This window comes from Lagenorhynchus albirostris, chromosome 8 (assembly GCF_949774975.1).
Source record: "Lagenorhynchus albirostris chromosome 8, mLagAlb1.1, whole genome shotgun sequence".
Lineage (NCBI taxonomy): Eukaryota > Metazoa > Chordata > Mammalia > Artiodactyla > Delphinidae > Lagenorhynchus > Lagenorhynchus albirostris.
In genome coordinates, this window is record NC_083102.1 from 70,721,301 (window position 1) to 70,741,507 (window position 20,207).

The 20,207-nt window shown below is 35.2% G+C and overlaps 1 protein-coding gene and 1 pseudogene across 4 annotated transcripts in view; both read left to right on the forward strand.

Annotated features, from left to right (window-relative positions):
• The window catches only part of HDAC9 (histone deacetylase 9), a 586,393-nt gene that overhangs the window by 60,749 nt on the left and 505,437 nt on the right, over positions 1-20,207 (forward strand). The window lies entirely within an intron of this gene.
• Positions 1-20,207, forward strand: part of LOC132524939 (casein kinase I-like) — a 79,358-nt pseudogene that overhangs the window by 52,342 nt on the left and 6,809 nt on the right.

Below are 20,207 nucleotides of genomic sequence, written 5' to 3' on the forward strand. Positions count from 1 at the left end.
AGATAGAATGTATAAGTAATTCTCAAAACTCAACAGTAAAGAAAAACAGAGTTCAATTAGAAAACAGGCAAAAGGCATGAAGAAGCATTTCACTGAGGAGGATATACAAAGAGCAAATAGGCACATGAAAAGATGCTAAACATCATTAGCCATTAGCAAAATGAAATTAAAACCACAATGAAATACCAATATACACTTATTAGAACAGCTAAAATTAAAACTAGTGATAATGCCAAATGCTGACAAGGATACAGGAAAATTGGATCACTCAGATATTGCTGATGGGAATGTAAATGATACTGCCACTCTGAAAACCAGTTTGACATTTTCCTAAAAATTATGAAAATACACTTACTGTATGATGCAGCAATTGCCTGTCTCGGAATTTATCCTAGAGAAATTAAAACTCATGTTTACACAATAAAAACTGTACACAATTGATCATGACAGCTTTATTTGTAAGTGCTCAAAAGAGTAAACATTCACAAGGTCCCTTGACAGGTGAGTGATTAAATAAACTGTGTGGTATGTCCATACCATGGAATACTACACTGCAATGAAAAAGAATGAACTATTGATACAGGCAACATCTTGGATTTATCTTAAGGGCATTATGCTGAGTATAAAAAGCAGTCCTGAAAGGTCAAAACAACACACTGTATGATTCCATTTATATAACATTATATCAGGGTTAACTTCCTGCTTTTGAGGTAACTATGTAAGATATAATCACTGGGGAAAACCGGGTGAAAGGTGCACAGGAATCCTCTCTAGTATTTTTGCAATTCTCTTTGACTCTAAAATTATTTCAAAATAAAAAGGTTTTTTTTAAAGCCATTCTTTGCACACACACTGTTGTTTGTTGGAAAAGGGTTACTTTGAAGTAAATGGGGAGTGTAGTTATTTCACTTATTCTGGCCAAAATTGTCTGTTTCTGTGTAAGATTTTGAGAGTTCTTCATTTTCTCATTTAGGAATATGCCCTCACTGGTTCTGGCCTTCTGACTAGTGCCTTTGCTTTTAGAAAGGCAACATTTTTTACCATTAGTTAATTAATTTTATTGTGATTATAATTTGGATATGTGGCTCCTTTGAAAACTCTAGACCATTTCAGAGGTATCTCATTGTTCTTTGTGTACTTAGCTGGATTTTTTTTGTTGTTTCATTTGTTTTTTCACAGATTAGAAACAAAAGCAGAGTCAGTGATATTAACTGGAGTAGATAGCAAAACAGAATAGACAGTTGCCATACCACCCTATTCTGATCCATTCCATTCCATTCCATTCTCTGATTTCCCAGCCTATTCTGTTCCATTCATTCTGTTCTATAAATGTTTTTTAAGCATCTGGTATGTGCCAGGTATTATTCTAGGTGGCCTGGCATGTAGCAGTGAACAGAGCAAACAAAAAAATGCTCTCCTAAAGCTTATATCCCAAGAAGGGGAATCAGAAATAAAATACACATAATATATAAATAAACTTTGTAATATAAGTTAGTAGGTGCTATGGAGAAAAAGAAAAAGCTAAGCAGATGGGAGGTATAGGGTTGGGAGGGAGGGAAGTTTATATTTTCCAAACAGGATAAATTATGAGAAATTGTGTGAGAGGTAAAGGATTTAGCCATAAATGGAACTGAGGGAAGAGTTTTCTGGGAAGTAGGATGGGAGGTGTCTGGAATGTTTAAGGAACAGCAGGGAAGCTGTTGTGGCTGGAACAGAGTCAGGGAGAGGAGATAAATTGGAGGCGGAGTCAGAGAGGAAAAGTAAGATCTGATCACACCAGGCTGTGTGGGTCATGGCTTTTACTCTGAACAAAATGGCCAGCCAGTGTAGGGTTTTCAGCAGAGGATCACGTGATCTGAATAGTTTAGGACCATGGTAATCTCACTGAGAAAGACACTGGCTTACACCCTACTGTTAGCAGTGGAGTTACGGAAGTGGTCATATTATTGACACCCACCCCCTCACAAAAAGTAAGGGTATTTTGAAGACAGAGGCAATAGAATTTCCTGATTAATGTGATGTAGAGAGCATGAGAGAATGGAGAGAAGGAACTCTATCCTTCTTTCACCTGGAAGGATAGAGTTGTCAACAAATGTGGAGAACAATAGAAACGGGGTGGTCTGAGGGGACTATCAGGAGTTCACTTTTAAATATGGTAACTCTGAGGTATATTTTAAACATATTGATACAAGAAGACATTGCTTGTCAGCAGGTGGGTACATGAGCGTAGAGTTCAGGAGTGAGGTCCAGACGGTAATATGTAATTTAGAGTTGCCAACACAAAGTGATATTTATGATGAGATTAGATAAGTTTACCAAGGGGTTGCCATAGATTGAGAAAAGAACCAAGGACTAAACCCTGGGAAACTCCAGAATTAAGAGGTCGGGGGTGGGGGGTGGGGGTGGAGAAAAGGAAACAGTAAATGGGACCAAGAAGAAGCAGCCAGTCCAACAGGAGGAAACCTGAGGGCAGAGTGTCCTCTAGGCCAATTGAAGTATGTGTATCAAAAGGCTTCCAAATACTAAGGTATATCTGTTACCATCAGTGTAAATGCGCATGATGTGATTCAGTTGCTGTACCCCTACTTTTAAAAAATTCTATTTTTATCCTGGGAAACAAGATCGTTGTTGTAAAAATTTATCATGCTAAATTCTTATTCTTTTATTGCTCAAGTTTCAAACACAGAATCAACATTAATTTAAATTGCTTTAAGAACTGGGTTTGGTGTTAGTAGTTTCTCTATAGTGATTCTGTGTTTATTTGACCCGATATTTACAGTAAATGATGGTGTGATGTCTTGATAAGAAGCCCATTACACTTACTTTAGGAGGCTAAATTGAAATGTACTCTTTGTGTAATTATTTGAGGAAAAGAAATTAAGCTTCTTATCTTTATTATGGTAATTTTTGTTATTGTTAGCATCTTTTATAAATAAGTTTTTTGTGTGTTTCATTTTCTCTTGTGCCTGTACATGTTAAAAGATTAAGCATTTGACTTGGAATTATCAAATAATCCTTTGTAATAACTGTGATTTAAAATTATACGGGAATTTATTTCAAGCAGTGACTACTATATGGAAGTTTACATTCTTCTTATTGAATTTTCCATATATTTTATTCAAGGATATCAAGTATTTATATACCAAGTACATGAAGGATGATAGGTGAAAATAGAAATTATTAGTAATGCAATTTTGCTATCTAGGAAAGCAGCTAGATTCTCAGGCTTAAAAAGTTTTTTTTTGAGCCTGCAGAATATTTTACAATTAATTTGCATGCATTTTGTGTATATTTATGTTGCCTTTGGCTTGTATTCTGCAGTGCAGGCTTCTGAGTTGCCACCTCATGAGTAGGCTTTACACTCCCCACAAATTACTGTAACAAAGTTAAAATTTTTTAAAACCTACAAACCTAATGAACTGGACTGCTGAGAAGACAGAGCTGAATAAACACAAGCTTCCCTTTTTGCAGTGACTGTTCCAAACTAAGCAGAAGCTGCTGCTTTTTTTCAGGGAAGGGAAAATAATGACCTGGTTTTCTTTATTTTTCTGGTGAGCAGTTTAACTGCTACCTCCGTTTGGTGTATTCTCCCACTCCTTTTATTGGAATGTGGCATAACTGTAGGTATGGCACTCTTTACCACAATGTATATTTTCTTTACCACAGTGTATATTTTGAACCATATTTACTGATGCAAGCTATATAATTTTTGTCTGAGGTGTAGTCTTGAAGCAATTGTTCAGAGAGAAATCCGACACTAAAGCTGGAGGTACAACCATTTCCAGGCATTTAAGTGTGTGTATGTGTGCTTGTAGAATTATCATCAAGGAGAAAAGATTATTCTCCCAGATGGCATTACCTTAATAGAAACTGCTAATATGCACATGCTTGAAAACCATTTCTAATCCAAGTGTACTGGCAGCATATTATTTTCAGACATGGTTGAATTAACTGTTTGAACCTTTTATTTTATTATTTTCTACTTTTGAACTGGACTTTTGGAAAGATAATAGCTCTCCCAATTAAGTTAGTATTTGAGTATTGTATGTGTGTGTGTGTCCCTTTGTGTGTATTTGTGTTGTGTATAAACCCTTGTATATTTTGGCATGGCCCAAGTCAGCAGGAAGGCTCCAGGGTTGAGGCTGCTTTCATCCTATGTTATACCCTCACAACCTTCCTGTTTTACGATAATTCTGAAACCTAATGCTCCTGCCACTTTTAACTCAGAACTGTGTTTATTTGCCTGTGGCCTGTTTTATTGTGAAATAAAAATCTTAAGAACCCTATGTTTTAGGGTGTGTTTTTCCCAAGAACAGTACGGTTGTCTTAAAGGCTAAATGATTGTGTTTTAACAGTATGTAAAGATTCAGTAAAAAATAAATCAAGGCAATTTTGTTTTAAGAAGAAATTTTTAAAGGTCATACATGCTGCAGACTTCAAAAAGTCCAATGAAACGATTAAGAACAAACTGTACTTGTGTGAACGAATCGTTTTATTCTGCACTTTCCATAATGTGTTAAGTCTTAAGCTTCAGAAGATTATGCTTCAATTCCAGGTGACCACTGGTAGAGGATTAGAGCCACAATTAGTTAAAAATAAGTTTTCGCAGATCTTGAATGTCTCTAGGAATTTTCCCCCTGTGGCACGTGATAGAGGGAATTATACCGATTTGCTTTCTCTGCCGATGTAAACAGTTAGGTGGCTGTCATTGATTTTATTGCACAGGCTAGCAGCTTACAGCCTCATCATTTTCTGGCAGTGCCCCTCATGGTGATGCATGATAAGTAGTAAATAATGAGACAGTGAAGTGCTTTGAACCTTTTAATTGTTTTTGAAATCTTACTACTTTTCATGTTAATCTGTCAAAAGGTATTTACATTTATTACATATCTAGCATCCATGTGTTCTAGGTGTGATGAAGGTAACATGTAAAATACCATTTTTGTGCTCAAGGAACTTCCTGTCTGGCTCAGCATGTCTTAAGAAGGGAGGGTGGAGCATTACTGGCATTTTAGGTGGAACAATTCTTTCTTTTGTGGGAGTGTTCCTCACAAGTTAAGCCTCCCTGGACTCTGACAAGTGAATGTCAGTGGTACCATTATTTATGGTGACAGTGAAAAATGTATTCGTATATTTATCAAATGCCCCCTAAAGAGGCTGTTAACTACACCTCTTCCTCCTGAGAACAGTTGGAGGCGCTAAAGTATACCCTATATGGATAGAACGTGATTATAGAACTCTGTTGTTGAAACTATGTTAAAGGAATGATACATACCATAAAAGTTTAGAAAAAACGGGGAAAAAGGCTGCACCTATTCATACCAAGTTATATTACAGATTACTCTCGAAGCCCATGATGATCCTTCTGCTGTGACTGTCCTCTTTTTTTGGTCCTTAGTTTTTATTCTCCTGGCAAGTTCCTACTTAATCATCAAGATAAAACTGCATTGTTATAGCTTCCTAGAAGCCTTTGGTAACTTTCTCTTTTCTCAGATACGGGGTTGGGTGTTTCCTACCTTTATTCTTATAAATCCTTATGCGTATCTCTACCATTGTCTTTGTCATTATGTTGACATCATCTCTTATGGATCAGTCAGTTCTGGTGGCTCAGTAGCTTGTATGCTTATTGTGGGCAGGAACTATGCTATACATCCTTCCTACTGATTTAAATTCTGTGGTGAGTACATGTTTAATGAGATGACTTGAACTTGACAGGTAACTGATGGAAGCACATAAAGTTGGGTAGTTTCATTGTTTCTTGACATCAAATTTAAATTGTGTTTCCGAGTCTCCTTAATGTTTAACTATGATCATTTTAAGAAAATTTTCATGCCTTGCTGTTGGAAATGTAATTTGGTACAGTGCTTTCGGAAAGTCATTTGGCAGTAGGTATCAAGAGATTTACAAATTCATGGCATTTGATTTATTAATTCCATTTCTGGGAACCTCTCCTAAGGAAACAATTCTAATTATAGAAAAGGCCTTATGCACAAAAGTCTCCATTTCAGCACTGTTACTAATAGAAAAAATTGGGAAGTCTTTAAGAAGTCTGGGTAATAAAAATGGGACTTCGCTTAATTTTCAAAAAACAATTCTAGTGGACAATTTGGGGGAATTATGTGTGAATATGATCTGGCTTTTAGATGAGATGAAATTATTCTGAAAAAGTAAGATGGAGATTGTTAACCCATAAAAATAATATAGCTATAAAATAATATGCCTACATTATCTCATTATAATATACATATACATACACAAATGCATACAGATACATATATACATAAAAGATTCAATAGAATATATTAAGATCTTAACCATAGTAACCTCTAGGTGTTAGAAATTGATGTTTATGTTTTCTGATTTTTTGTGTGTGTTTCGTAATTTTCTACAATACCCATTACACAGGTATAATAATAAAAGGATATTTTTTAAAAACAAGGAACTGAAAACAAATAATAGTGCAATAGCTTCACAATGGTTAAATTAATTATTATAGCTCTACGTTCTTGATTATTTCATTATATTTAAAGACAGCATTTATGAGAAGCTTTAGCAGCATGATAAAAATCTTTCTGTCATAATATACGGTGAAAAGAGCAAGGTGAAAAAGTTTTTATGCGGTTTGGTCTCATTATGTACATACTTCAAAAATAGATCTCACAGTTATTGTTTCTAGATGGTAAAATGGAGTTTTCTTTTCTTGTATTTTTAATTTTTTATAATATATAGTATTTTTATTTGGAGAAAAAATATATATCATCAAAAATTCTATTAGAAGAGCTCTAGTATGTGTTTCAGAAGTTTTAGGATATTGTCTTAAGAAGTTCAAAAAAGTTATAGCTGCAAATCATGACTGTATTTAAATAAAAATAACATTTCATACTAAAACTATATATAGGAGGGAATTATATTATGTCTTTTGTAAGGATAGGGTAAGAATCTACGAACTTTGTATAGGCAAAAATGGTTACAAAGATTTGTATAATTTCAGCATAAAGGCAGGTTCCTTAATACTACTTTTCATTAAATCATTCATTCACTCATTCATTCAGATTGCTCATAGAACATGGATTTTAGTGCTGGGTATTCAGAAATAAGAAATGTTAAGAGGAGACATAAAATTGAATTGTCTTACCTTTTGCCCCAGAATTGAAAGGTTAAATTTTCTTAGGACAGCAATACTGTATGTGATCAAAAGTCCAAAACACCTTTACTATATCTGAGTAATATTTACTGAATTTCCAGATGTTCTCCTAGCTCTTTAATTAGGTTCCCTGGTTTCTGTCTCATTCCAGTGTTGAAGTCAGCAGCCAAATGCCACATATGGAAAAACGTTCCTCTGGAAGTAAATTGAATATTTTAAAATTTACTGTCACTTATCTTAATATTTAACTCAAGAAAACTTCTGTTTCTCAGTGTTGCTGTACAGATTTTCATGTGTCTGTTAAATTGTTGGTAATGCTACATAATTCAGCAGAAAACTAAATGGATTCTACCTCATTTAGAATGGTTTTAAGGGTAAAGTGATAGATCATTCTTTGGAGTAATTAAATACATCTAATAAGTACCATTTGATTTCTTGTTGGTTTAACCACCTTTATTTACTTCCCATATGGTAAATTCAGAAACCTATTAATATTACTATTTATTCAGAGGGCTTCTGAATATCTTTTAATGAGAAAAATCTATTAGGAATAGTAGAAAATTATGGAATCCAGTAGATTCAGGAGGAATTTTTAATGGATCTCATTAACATTTGAGTTTTAAGTTGAGAGAATATTCTGTGCTCATTTCCCAGCTACTTTAGGAATAGTATGATTATGGTTATTTTTAAACCTAGAAGAAGCTATTTTGGAGTGCTTGTTAGTTCAACATTCTAGATCTATTCTCCATGTGATATTGACTTAAAATTTAAAAAGCAGATGTAGGTCAAAGGAGATTCTGCAAACACTTTCAGTGTTTTATCCTGGGGCTTTGACAACTTTAAAGCAATGGCAGGATGATGAGTCTTTTTAATATCTAACCTAAATACTCCTGGTAAATTTTAAAGTCATCTCTTTCTAAATTTTCTCTCTTACAAGCGAAAATAAAAATCTAATTATTATGCTTGGTCTTTATTTCAGCAATGGTTATCTGTTTTGTCCCTAATACGTAGAGACAGAAACTTAACATTTCATGAAAGATAGACCTCATGAAGCATAGATAAGAAACTGTTAATAGGGATTTCTTCTAGGAGTGGTAGTGGGAGGTAAGGATTGAGAAAGAGAGATTTGGACCTTCTACTATATTTCTTGTACTGTTGACATATTTTGCCATGAATATACTATTAATTTTATAATTTAAAACAAAAAGGCAAAATTTTATTTATTTATTTTTATACAAATTATAAGTTTATATTTGGCTTTTGGCATGTTATGAGCTTAATAAATAATTAAATTTCGGCATTTATTTGCATTTATTTTTACAAGTGTGCCTACCATCTGCTGAACTTGAAAGGATCTAGCATGAAAAAGTTTTTAACAATATATGAGACCTGGAATAAACAAGCACAAATACTTTAGACATTTAAAAAAGCTGTTTAAAGAATATCCTCATGTTTGTTCAACTTTGGCCCCCAGATACTGAAAGCATTTCTTTTCATAATAAACCAAAATTACTGGATATAATCTTTGCCATGTAGAATTTCATGTAATCAGTCATCTTTTCTGACCCAGTCATTAATGGTTATTCTTCTCATGTTTTACGTATTTCATTTTCAGAATCCTCAGAAAACACACTCATTTTCCTACTACTAAAAATAAACAAACATAACAATTTATTCCTAAGTATAGTGTATTTCCCGTTATTGGTGTTCCTTTCACAGGCTATGGTAAGTAAAGGAACTGGAGAGATAGCGGGGTAAAAGGTGACAAGAATGATGTCCTGAAACTTTGTTTTGCCAAGGTCACCTGCCAGCTATATATCAGGGCTCATTTCAAGACTATTTCAGGACTAATCCCCTGAATTTATATACCATACTCTACAGATGTGGAAACTGAGGTTTGTGCCTTACCTAACACACTAATAATTCGTTCTAATAATGCCAAGATCATATGGGCTAATTTTTTTTTCCTTACAACTATTGTAACTTTTACATTAAACACTTGGGATTTGTAGGGTACCAACAGAAAACCAACTTAAATTTCTTTCCGCTCTGCCCATTCAAACTAGAACTGGAGGAGATGTCTGACCCAACACTGGGAATGAACTATAGGCCTCATGACTTTTCTGTTCATTATCAGATAATTAAAGGTACTCAACACACTTTAGCCTTAGATTGTTTCAGTTCAGTAATTATCAATGTATGGTAACAATCAAACTTTATTCAAAGTAAAAGTTTCTCAACTCAGATTAGCTGCATCGATAAGCCTGAAATAGAAACGAAAGGCATGGTCACCTTCCCTGTTTTCTTCAGCTTTTTGCTTTTATCCCTCTTCTGTCAGCTTGATGTGGGGAGCAGGGAGGAGAGGTAAGGACGCAGGAACGGTCTTCTGTGTTGGATTCTCCTGTGAACTGACATCCCTGCTTAGGACAGATGGTTAAAGTTGCCTGTTTCCCTTACAGGTGCTTATTAGGGTTCACTCACCCAGTTTCCTGAACTAAGTGAAACACCCCACAATTGGCCAATTACATGCTCCCTCATTCTTTGGGTACCAGCCTGTACGCCTCTGGAGTATTCTTGCTGAAGTGTCCTCGACCAGTTAGGTGTCCCTCACAGGCAGATTGTAAGACAATCCCGGGCCAGTCTTGTCATCCTCTTTCTCTCCTGGCCTAAATCTGCTCTACACAATATACACCTTAGACCTGCTCATAAGGTGTGCCTTCTTTCTCCAGGTGGACTCAATTACCTTCTTATTCTTGAGATTTCTCAGACTTGAGTCAGAAACCAGTCCACCCTGTCTCCAAAACTTCAGGAAACATATCAAGTTCTCCAAGTGTGTTCTTTCAAGCCCTTCTCATTAATCTTAAGGGGAGGGACAGGCAAGCCCTACATCACTAAGGAGGAGGGGGTGGGCTGGGGAATACATACATGGACACTCTTCCTCAAGAAACTCTCCATGTCTTTTCTCCAATGTCTTGGCCATTTTTACTGCAGCTCTTTTATACCTTTGAGTGTTGAGGAGCCATGGGTTCCCACACTGGTTTTGTTTATACCTTTGCCTTCCTACATGGGTGATCTAGAATGTGGGAGTAGTTGATACTCATTTTCCTGGGGTCTCAGCCAAAGTAGAGACAACTGTTTAGTAACAGCTTTGGGAATATAACTTTTGAAAAACTTTAATGTAGTCTGTGAGATACTTTTTCAATCAAATATCTCAGTCTAAAGTCTGTTTGTTTCGTACGTGCTTGTCGGAGCCAGTAATGCTAGCTGCCCTACTTAAATATAAGCTTAGACACCAGAGACTAGCAGAGGTGATCCATAAATACAGGTATTGTCCTGTATTTATTTCGATTGATTATTCATTGACTTGAATAGATAATACATAATATGATATGACATCTAAAATACGTAGAAGAATATATAATGACAAGTGCATTTTCCTTGTGCTTGAATATCCCAATCACTCTGCCTTACCAAGAAGCAAATATTTTATTTATTAGTTACTTAAAAATTAATTTGCCTAACATTTGCAGAAATCTTAAAGGTCATGTGGATAATTTATAGAAAATAATGTCGTAATTGTGCTCAGACTGATTTGACTTAGCTTTCCATGTATGTTACCTCTCAGCTGAGAAATGTTGAGTATGGAACATAACTGTGCTAAATCTTGATATTCCGTCTGTAAAATGGAAATCGTAATACTAAAGACCTTACCGAGTTGTGGAGAATTAACTGAGCAAAATAGATTGAAAGGCAGTAGTACAGTTTCTGTAACAGAGTATTCACTCAATAAATATTAATTTTTTGTCTCAAACTCTTTGTCATGTGATATTAGCTTCCACTTCCTCCTCTCAACACTCAACACTCTGCCATCCACATCCTTTGTGTGCCTCTGTGGCAGTAATTACTTGAAGTTTCCTGCATATACCCAGCTCCAAAACTTTGTTGTGTAAAGCGTGCCCACGGTGCCCTGTGCGTATCTCTGATATCATGCTTCCTCACTGTAGTATAATTGAATAATGTTTATTTTTCTCCCCACCTTAGTGCTTTGTTCAATGTTTTGTCACTCGGTTCAGTGATTGCCACTTAATAAACAGAATGTATTTGTGAAATGAGTGGATGCACAAATAAAGCAACCTCGCTGAGGGCCTTTTCTGTTTTGCTACTGGGGAAATGGACAAAGGTGAAATATTTACATTGATGACATGAGTGTGTGGGGACCATGGGACTTAGCTCACCTAGTGTCACAGAGGAAACATCAAGGGGGTGGGAAGAAAAGGGTTGTTAAGGAGAAGGTAGGGGGCGAGGGGGAAGATCCTGAACGTCTGAGTATACATTTAGGAGTTTTGCTTGGACCTTAACCTTGATTTATCCTCTTGTTCAGGCATTAGAAAGAAAGTGGCTTTTCAGTTAAGAAATTGGAGGCTTGAAGCAGACCACATGTGTTCCTTCATACTGTATCAGTTAGCCCCAGAAAACCTAAAGTGTCAGGGGGAAGAAGGAACAAGAAAATGAATCATTTTTCTCGATCACGTGAAAAGTCTGATGCCTTGATTAAAAGGATGGAGTCAATACTGTGGTGGCGTTTTAAGTCCGTGTTTTCACACATTCTGCTCCAAAGAAGCTGGCGATAGTATGTATTGAATTAAAAATATAATCTTAATAGCTTAAGGGAAAATATTAATAAGGCATTGGCAACTTTCACTTTGCATAATTTAAAATTTCTGTATGTTATATTTCTGGAAATATAACAGTTCCCAAGTGATTGTCTTTTATATTTCCGAAATGAAGAAATATTTTGTTCTATGTATTAACTTTTTGTTATTTCTAGATCCCAGTATATTTAAAATTTTTTATTCAATTATTTTAACAACATAATTGAGATACATCATAAAAATTCACTCATTTAACATGTATAATTCAGTGTTTTTAAGTATATTCACAGGGTTATGTAACCCTCACCACAATCTATGAATACTTTTGTCTACCCTAAAAAAACTCATACCCACTAGCAATCATTTCTCATTCCCACTTTCCCTCTCCCAGCCATAAACAATCATTAATCTATTTTTTGTCTCTGTAAATTTGCCTATTTTGGACATGTGGTATAAATGGAATCACACAATATCTAGTCTTATGTGGCTAGCTTACTTTGTTCAGCATAGTGTTGTTAAGGTTCATCCATGTTGGCATGTATCAGTACTTCACTTATTTTTACTATTTAGTATTACTGAATAATACTCGCTTGTATGGATATGCCACATTTTATTTATCAGTTCATCGACTGATCGACATTTGGGTTGTTCTGTCTTTTGGTTATTATGAATAATATTGCTGTGAACATTTCTGTACAAGTTTTTCTGTTGGATGTGTTTTTCATTTCTCTTGTTGTATATACCTAGGAGTGGAATAGCTGGGTCATAAGTGCTTGTCAATACTTGGTATAATCTGTCTTTTTTATTATAGCCATTCTAGTGGGTGTGAAGTGGTGTCTCATTGTGGTTTTGATTTGCATTGCCCTGAAGACTAATGATGCTGAGAATCTTTTCAAGTGCTTATTGGTCATTTGTATATCTTCTTCTTTTTTTTCTTTTTTTTTCTTTTTTTTGCGGTACGCAGGCCTCTCACTGCTGTGACCTCTCCCGTTGCGGAGCACAGGCTCCGGACGCGCAGGCTTAGCAGCCATGGCTCACGGGCCCAGCTGCCCCGCAGCATGCAGGATCCTCCCGGACCGGGGCACAAACCCGCGCCCCCTGCATCGGCAGGTGGACCCCCAACCACTGCGCCACCAGGGAAGCCCCTGTATATCTTCTTTTAAGAAATGTCTTTTCAAGTTCTTTGCCCATTTTTTTAATTGGGTTGTTTGTATTTTTGTTGTTCAGTTTAACTCTTACAAATTTATTTATTCTGGATACTAGATCCTTATCAGATTTATAATTTGTGAATATTTTCCCCCATTCTTTGTATAGATGTTATCATTTTCAGCACAAAAGTTTTAACTTTAATGTAAATCTATCTTCTTTTTTTCCTTGTGCTTTTGATTTTGTTATTTAAGAAACCATTGCCAGGATCCAAGGCCACAAAGATTTACTCCTGTGTTGTCTCCTAAGAATTTTATAGTTTTAGCTGTACACTTACGTCTGTGATCAATTCTGAGTTAATTTTTTGTGTGTGGTGGAAGGTAGGGTTCCAACTTCATTTTTTTTTTATTTTATTGGAGTATAATCGCTTTACAACATTGTGTTAGTTGCTGCTATATAACAAAGTGCATCAGCCATACGTATACCTATATCCCCATATCTCCTCCCTCTTCAGTCTCCCTCCCACCCTCCCTATCCCACCCCTCTAGGTGGTCACAAAGCACCGAGCTGATCTCCCTGTGCTGTGCAGCAGCTTCCCACTAGCCATCCATTTTACATTTGGTAGTGTACATAAGTCCATGCCACTTTATCACTTCGTCCCAGCTTCCCCTTACCCTGCTGTGTCCTCAGGTCCGTTCTCATGTCTGTGTCCCAACTTCATTATTTTTGCATCTCGATATCTAGTTGTCCTAGCACAATTTGTTGAAAATACTGTTCTTTCTCCATGAACTGTCTTAACACTCTTGTCAAAAAACAATTGACCGTAAATGTAAAGCTTTGTTTTTAGACACTTAGTCCTATTTCATTGATATATACACATGTTCTATGCCAGTGTCTTGATTATTATAGTTCTGTAGTAAGTTCTAAAACCAGGAAGTGTGTCCTCCATATTGTTTTTTCTTTTCAAGAATGTTTTGGCTATTGTGAGTCCCTTCCATTTTTATGAATTTTAAGATCAGCTTGTCAGTTTCTGCAAATAAACAAAGCAAAAGTAGGGATTTGATAGGGATTGCATTGAATCTGCAGATAAATTTGGGGGATATTGCTATCTTAGTAATATTAAGTCATCTGATCTATGAACATGGGATGTATTTCCATTTATTTAGATCTCACTTAATTTCTTTCCAAAATGATTTATAATTTCAGTGTACAAGTGTTGCAGTTATTTTGTTTAATTTCTGCCTAAGAATTTTATTCTTTCTTGATGTGTAGATTATTTTTATTGACCTTTTACTTAGTTTGATTGTATTTACTGATCAAAAGTTTCCCAGAATTTCTAAATATATTATAATATGGTTTTGTACAGTTAGAAAACATATTGATGACTACAAAATAGTTTATTGCCATTTATGTGCTCCCCACCTTTGCCATTGAAAGATTTTGCCTCTTTAAAGAAAATAAAATTATATGTTCTTTTGCCCTATAATTTTAAAATTAACAAAAAAGTTCAGTGTTGCTGTAACAATGCTACCATAATCTAAATATATCAGTGATTTTTTTTAAAGAATTCCTAGTTGTTTCATTCAGTTGGTCTTCCGGTCTTGCTGACTGTACCTTGAAGACATCTCTTAAATTCATCCCTTTCTATTCTGTGTTCTGTACCTTAGTTATTCAATGGTTATCTTCTTGTCTGCTTTTGTTGTTGCTGTTAGCTTTTTAGTTATTTCTCCATCCACCATCCTCTTAATATCTTGTACTCAGGAGCATTTCTTATGACCTGTATAGAAAGAATTGTTACTATTTCTGCGATTTCATAATGTATTTAAGGTGCTTAGCACAATACATTTCATAGAGAAAACTCTCAAAAATTTGCACCCATCAACATCCCTAATTATCTATTCAGATCGTTAAGTGTAGACTTTATCATATTCTATACCTTTTGTATGTTTTCTTACCATTTCTTCCCTCAGATACCCACCCTGCTTAGATTGTAAATCTTTTGATAACAACAACTAGTTATTACTCCTCACCTTTCTATTTTTGGGGCCTGCATTGTTTAGAGGTAAGAAAACTGAGTTAAGTTTTAAGAGTAAACTGAAAAAAAAATTGTCCATGATTATAAATTAATTAATCTGTCTTGCTTTCACATTTGTCAAATAATGGATAGTATTAACCTGGTGAGAGCTTTGGTGTTAAATAAAATATTACAGTTTTCTTAAGTTTGAGGTGGTCCCGTTTTTGAGTTGTTTATTCCTCTTAGGGTTCCAAATATGTATGTATTTTAAGAGAAGAATTGTATTTCTGGCTTTATTTAACCATTTGGTTTTATCTGTTTGCATAATGAGGGGAAGCTGGCACTTAGCTATCTAAGCTAAGTAAAAAATAAGTGCTCGATTCACATGTACAAAAACAGAATCTGAGATGCCAATATTTAAAAATAATTTTTCATTCTGAATAACAATTATGTACTCTACAATATTTGTATTCCTTCCAATTATTTTGTACCACATGCTTATGGTATTCATTGGATCTCTATTCCTAAATCTTTTGGTGTAAGGTACTAGTTTTGTACTAATATTTTACTAATAGAATATAAAAATGCAATTCAAAGTATTCATGATTTTAATTTTATACCTTTTTTCTTGCAAGACATGCAAGTGCCATTCTTTAGAAAGTTATTTTTAAGCCCATGTTTGGGCTCCACTCTTCCCTGTGCTTTTCCCTTATACTTTTAAACTGTAAAATCCATGAATATAAGAACCATGTTTTCGTTTTCTATTTTTCTCAAATGCCTAGGCCAGCATTGAGTGAATGTATTTTCAAAGTATCCCATGGTTTGTTTATCATATAATTTAAAATTGAAAATCCAAATATTTTTCAAAGGGAGGAGAATTTCTGAAAGTAGTTTTTTTCTTAGCATCTTAACATCCAAACTCTGCTTGCTCACAAGATGACTTAATCAGCACCATATCAGAGACAGCTTGCTGTGTTTACCATTGTTAGTTGGGCCAGCATATGTCCAAAACAGTTGGAAGGAGAAAAACAGCATTGACTTGAAGCCAAATTAGAGAGAGGAGAAAAAAAAGAGTTCTTTAACTATTGAACAGGACCAAATGCTTTGGACAGTTAGGGTACTTCTGTAGAGGGAAAAAAAAGGACAATTCTTTTAGGAAAAAAAAAAAGAAACCCAAAGCTTAGTTCATATCTAAATGCACTGAAATAATTAAAGTAAGTAAATTGATGTGTGATGGTAATTTTACTTGTATAAACCTTTGCAGGTAATGTTATTTTTATACATTAACCAAAAAAAGGAATTCTAAGATATTTAAATTGTGGGTAATTTTTTTTTTCAGTTTTACTTTTCAACTTTAGTTGGTTTTCTTCTTCCTAATTACTGGCAATTTTCTGTTACCTTATTAAGCAATGTGGGCACATTTGACTATCCATTACATTTCATGGGATCAGAATAATATTTCTGATTTTTGTCAAATCGAGTACTGTATTGCTCTGTAGTAGCACTTTTGAGGAAAATGTTTATTCTTACTTTCATAAGTAATTAATAAAACAAAATGTAAATACTGTGTTCACTATACCTCACTGAGAAACAACCCTTGGAGGAAAATAAATATGTTCTTTGAAATAGAAAATGGAAAGTGTGTTTTGCTGTTTATAATGGAAGGTTTGAGAAGTTTCCATACACCACAATCAGGGAATAGAATAATTTTGACCATAATTGAGTTTGTTTGTTTTTTTTTTTTTAACATCTTTATTGGAGTATAATTGCTTTACAATGGTATGTTAGCTTCAGCTTCACAACAAAATGAATCAGTTATATACATACATATATTCCCATACCTCTTCCCGCTTGCGTCTCCCTCCCTCCCACCCTCCCTATCCCACCCCTCCAGGCGGTCACAAAGCACCGAGCTGATCTCCCTGTGCTATGCGGCTGCTTCCCACTAGCTATTTACCTTACGTTTGGTAGTGTATGTATGTCCATGCCTCTTTATCGCTTTGTCACCGTTTACCCTTCCCCCTCCCCATAACCTCAAGTCCATTCTCTAGTAAGTCTGTGTCTTTATTCCTGTTTCACCCCTAGGTTTTTCATGACATTTTTTTTTTAAATTCCATATATATGTGTTAGCATACGGTATTTGTCTCTCTCTTTCTGACTTACTTCACTCTGTATGACAGACTCTAGGTCTATCCACCTCATTACAAATAGCTCAATTTCGTCTCTTTTTATGGCTGAGTAATATTCCATTGTATATATGTGCCACATCTTCTTTATCCATTCATCCGATGATGGACACTTAGGTTGTTTCCATCTCCGGGCTATTGTAAATAGAGCTGCAATGAACATTTTGGTACATGACTCTTTTTGAATTATGGTTTTCTCAGGGTATATGCCCAGTAGTGGGATTGCTGGGTCATATGGTAGTTCTATTTGTAGCTTTTTAAGGAACCTCCATAATTGAGTTTTATATCTCAGGCAAGGCATGCCCTAGGATAATTTTTAATTAGATAAAGCTTTTCTAAGGGAATTCCTGCTTTCCATTCTCTGTCATTTTCTTCTATTTGGTAGGCATCCCTCTCTTTCCTCCTAGGACCCCTTGCTTTCTCTATGGTCAGACCCTGCCTTGCTGATTTACCCAAAGAAGTCAATAAAGGCAACAGGAATTGCCTATCTCATGAGACAGACTTTCTAATAGAGACTAATACATATTCTATATATTTGAAGGTTGGGAAAGAATAGCCTTGGCCCTAAAACAAGCCTTGAGATCATTACTTCAGCCTCTTAGTTTTTATTTGTCTTATACATGAAGAACCCAAGGCCCGTAGAAGTAGAGTGATGAAGATTAGAACCAAGGACTCAGTTTTCTTTCTGCCATGTTCTGCTTCTCTCCTTTGGCAAGATCTTGGGTATTAGCCAGTGATTGAAAGAAGATGGACTGATAGATCAATTCATTTATCTATTCTCTAAAACAACTGTGTCCCATGATTGTGAGAATCAAGTAACACCAAGGCTTGGTTTTAACAATTTGATGTTACTGATGAGTTTGGTGAAAGCATTTTCAGAGCAGCATAGAAGGTGGGATCTAGGTTTGCACCCTGGGACCTGGAGGTGAGAGTAGACAGAGGAGGGATGCACCTTGTGTTGAGAATCAGAATCACTCAGGCCCTGAGGCTTGGTTATCAGGTCACGTGTGTCAGGCCTGGCTTCCTCTTTGCTGAAGATGAGTTTTTCTTAGGAGGTGCCTTAGTCATTTATGCAAATGGACATCTGTTGTGCCAGCCCCACCTGCTCTCCAGACATGCCCAGAAATTTCTGAACCTTGACTTTGACTAAATCCTGCATCCTGCCAAATTTACCTTGAGAGGAATAAACCCAACTGAATGACCTCCATAAATCTTAGAGAAGCATGCCTAACGTGGCAGGTTGAATTTCCTCACTGACCTAAGGAATCACATGGGATTCTGTCTCCTTATCTCTCCCTCTACCCCAGCAGGGAGAGGAAACCTGAATAACCACTATAAAAGTGTCTTTTCTCTTAGGATAAAGAAAATTTTCATGTGTTTTTGTTCTCTTTTGTTTAACCAAGGTAATATTTACTTTTTTTTTAATTTGAAGGATTATAGATACCAAACTGCTGAGTTAAAGCATTTAAAAAAAACTAGAACTTAAAATTCTGTGTAATAAATGAGTTCTCAAGTTGTTGAATCTCAACTCATCTGATCTAAGTTATATTACGAATTCTGTGGAAAATAAAATGAAACCATTGGATTCAGAATGGCTGTGGTAAACTCTGTGATTAGCAATATATTTCCTATAATCTTGGGTTACATTAATTTAAAATTACATTAATATCTGGAAGGACATTTGGGTAACTATTTTTTTCCATAAGTTTTTTTTCTTACAATGCCTAACTAGTAAGTCTATTTTGTTTGAGGCACCACATTTCTTTAGTGGTTTGGCTGCAGATCTATCACTAGGATATAATAGCCAACCTTGTAGTAGGTATTATTGTAGCTTTGAGGTACATGTGCTGTTTCTTTAAAACCTCAAGGTTTTAAAATATTCCATACAAACTAAATCAACCCACACATTATTAACAAAAATTTTAACGTCAAATAAACACAATATCCTATAATTTCTAAACATTCCTTTCCTAAACTCATGCAAATGTTCACATGTTGATTTCTGTAAGATGTACTGGCCTTGTGTGTGTGTGTGTGTGTGTGTAGTATGAGGAATCATATATCAACTGCTACACAGATGGGAGCAGTCTGTGTCCTTTTCTTTTTAGTAAAAGAAATTTCAATTGAACAAATATTTGTTCTAGATCTAGCTTCTAACATGCAGAGTCTGTTATCTTTCCTCATAGAAAAGAGATAAGTTAGAAGGAGAAGCCACCTGAATCTTTAATATGGAGTATGATACAGTGACTTTCATTTAGTGTCATTCGAAGTTAATATTTACCATGATTTTAAGTAAGCAAGATAAAAAAAAGTAGCACTTAAAAAAATGTTGTGTATGTGACCTTGGAAGTTTTCACTCTAGCCTGTCTATTGCTCATTATCATCACCTGTAAAAGGGGAATAATGATTGCTATAATAAATGAAAAAACTCCATGCAAAAATTGTAGCTAGTGCTCAGCATACATCCCTCACTTTAAAATGTCATCGTTCTTACTTCTATTTTTGTTTTCTAGTTAACTGCTTAATGCGAAGAGCGAGCAACAAAGCCTAAAACTAATATATTAGTCCAATAAAAATACTTAGAGCTACTTTTACATGGAATTTTCCTTGTCAGTGTAATCTGCTTCCTAATTATGTTTTATTTTAGATGAAATAAGCTATGGTAATTTTTAACCTTCTACATTATACCAGTAGAGAGTAGAGAGGTAGCTTAGGCATTGGATTGTCAATGGGAGGTATCACTGTATGAGAATAAAAAGTAGATGTAGATTCTCTGCCACAGGTTTGGCAGACTTTTTCAGTCAGGGCAGATAGTAACTATTTTAGACTTCACAGCCTGTACAGCCTCTGTCACACTCAACTCTGCTTTTGTGGTGTGAAAGCAGCCATAGACAATAAATAAGTGAATGGGTGTGACTGTTCCAATAAAACTTTATTTGTGAGCACTGAAATTCGAATTTCACGTAATTTTCACATGTCATGAAAGGTTTTTCTCTTTACTTTTTCACCATTTAAGAATATGAAAATCATTCATGTGTAGCAGGCAGTAAAAAAACAGGAGGCAG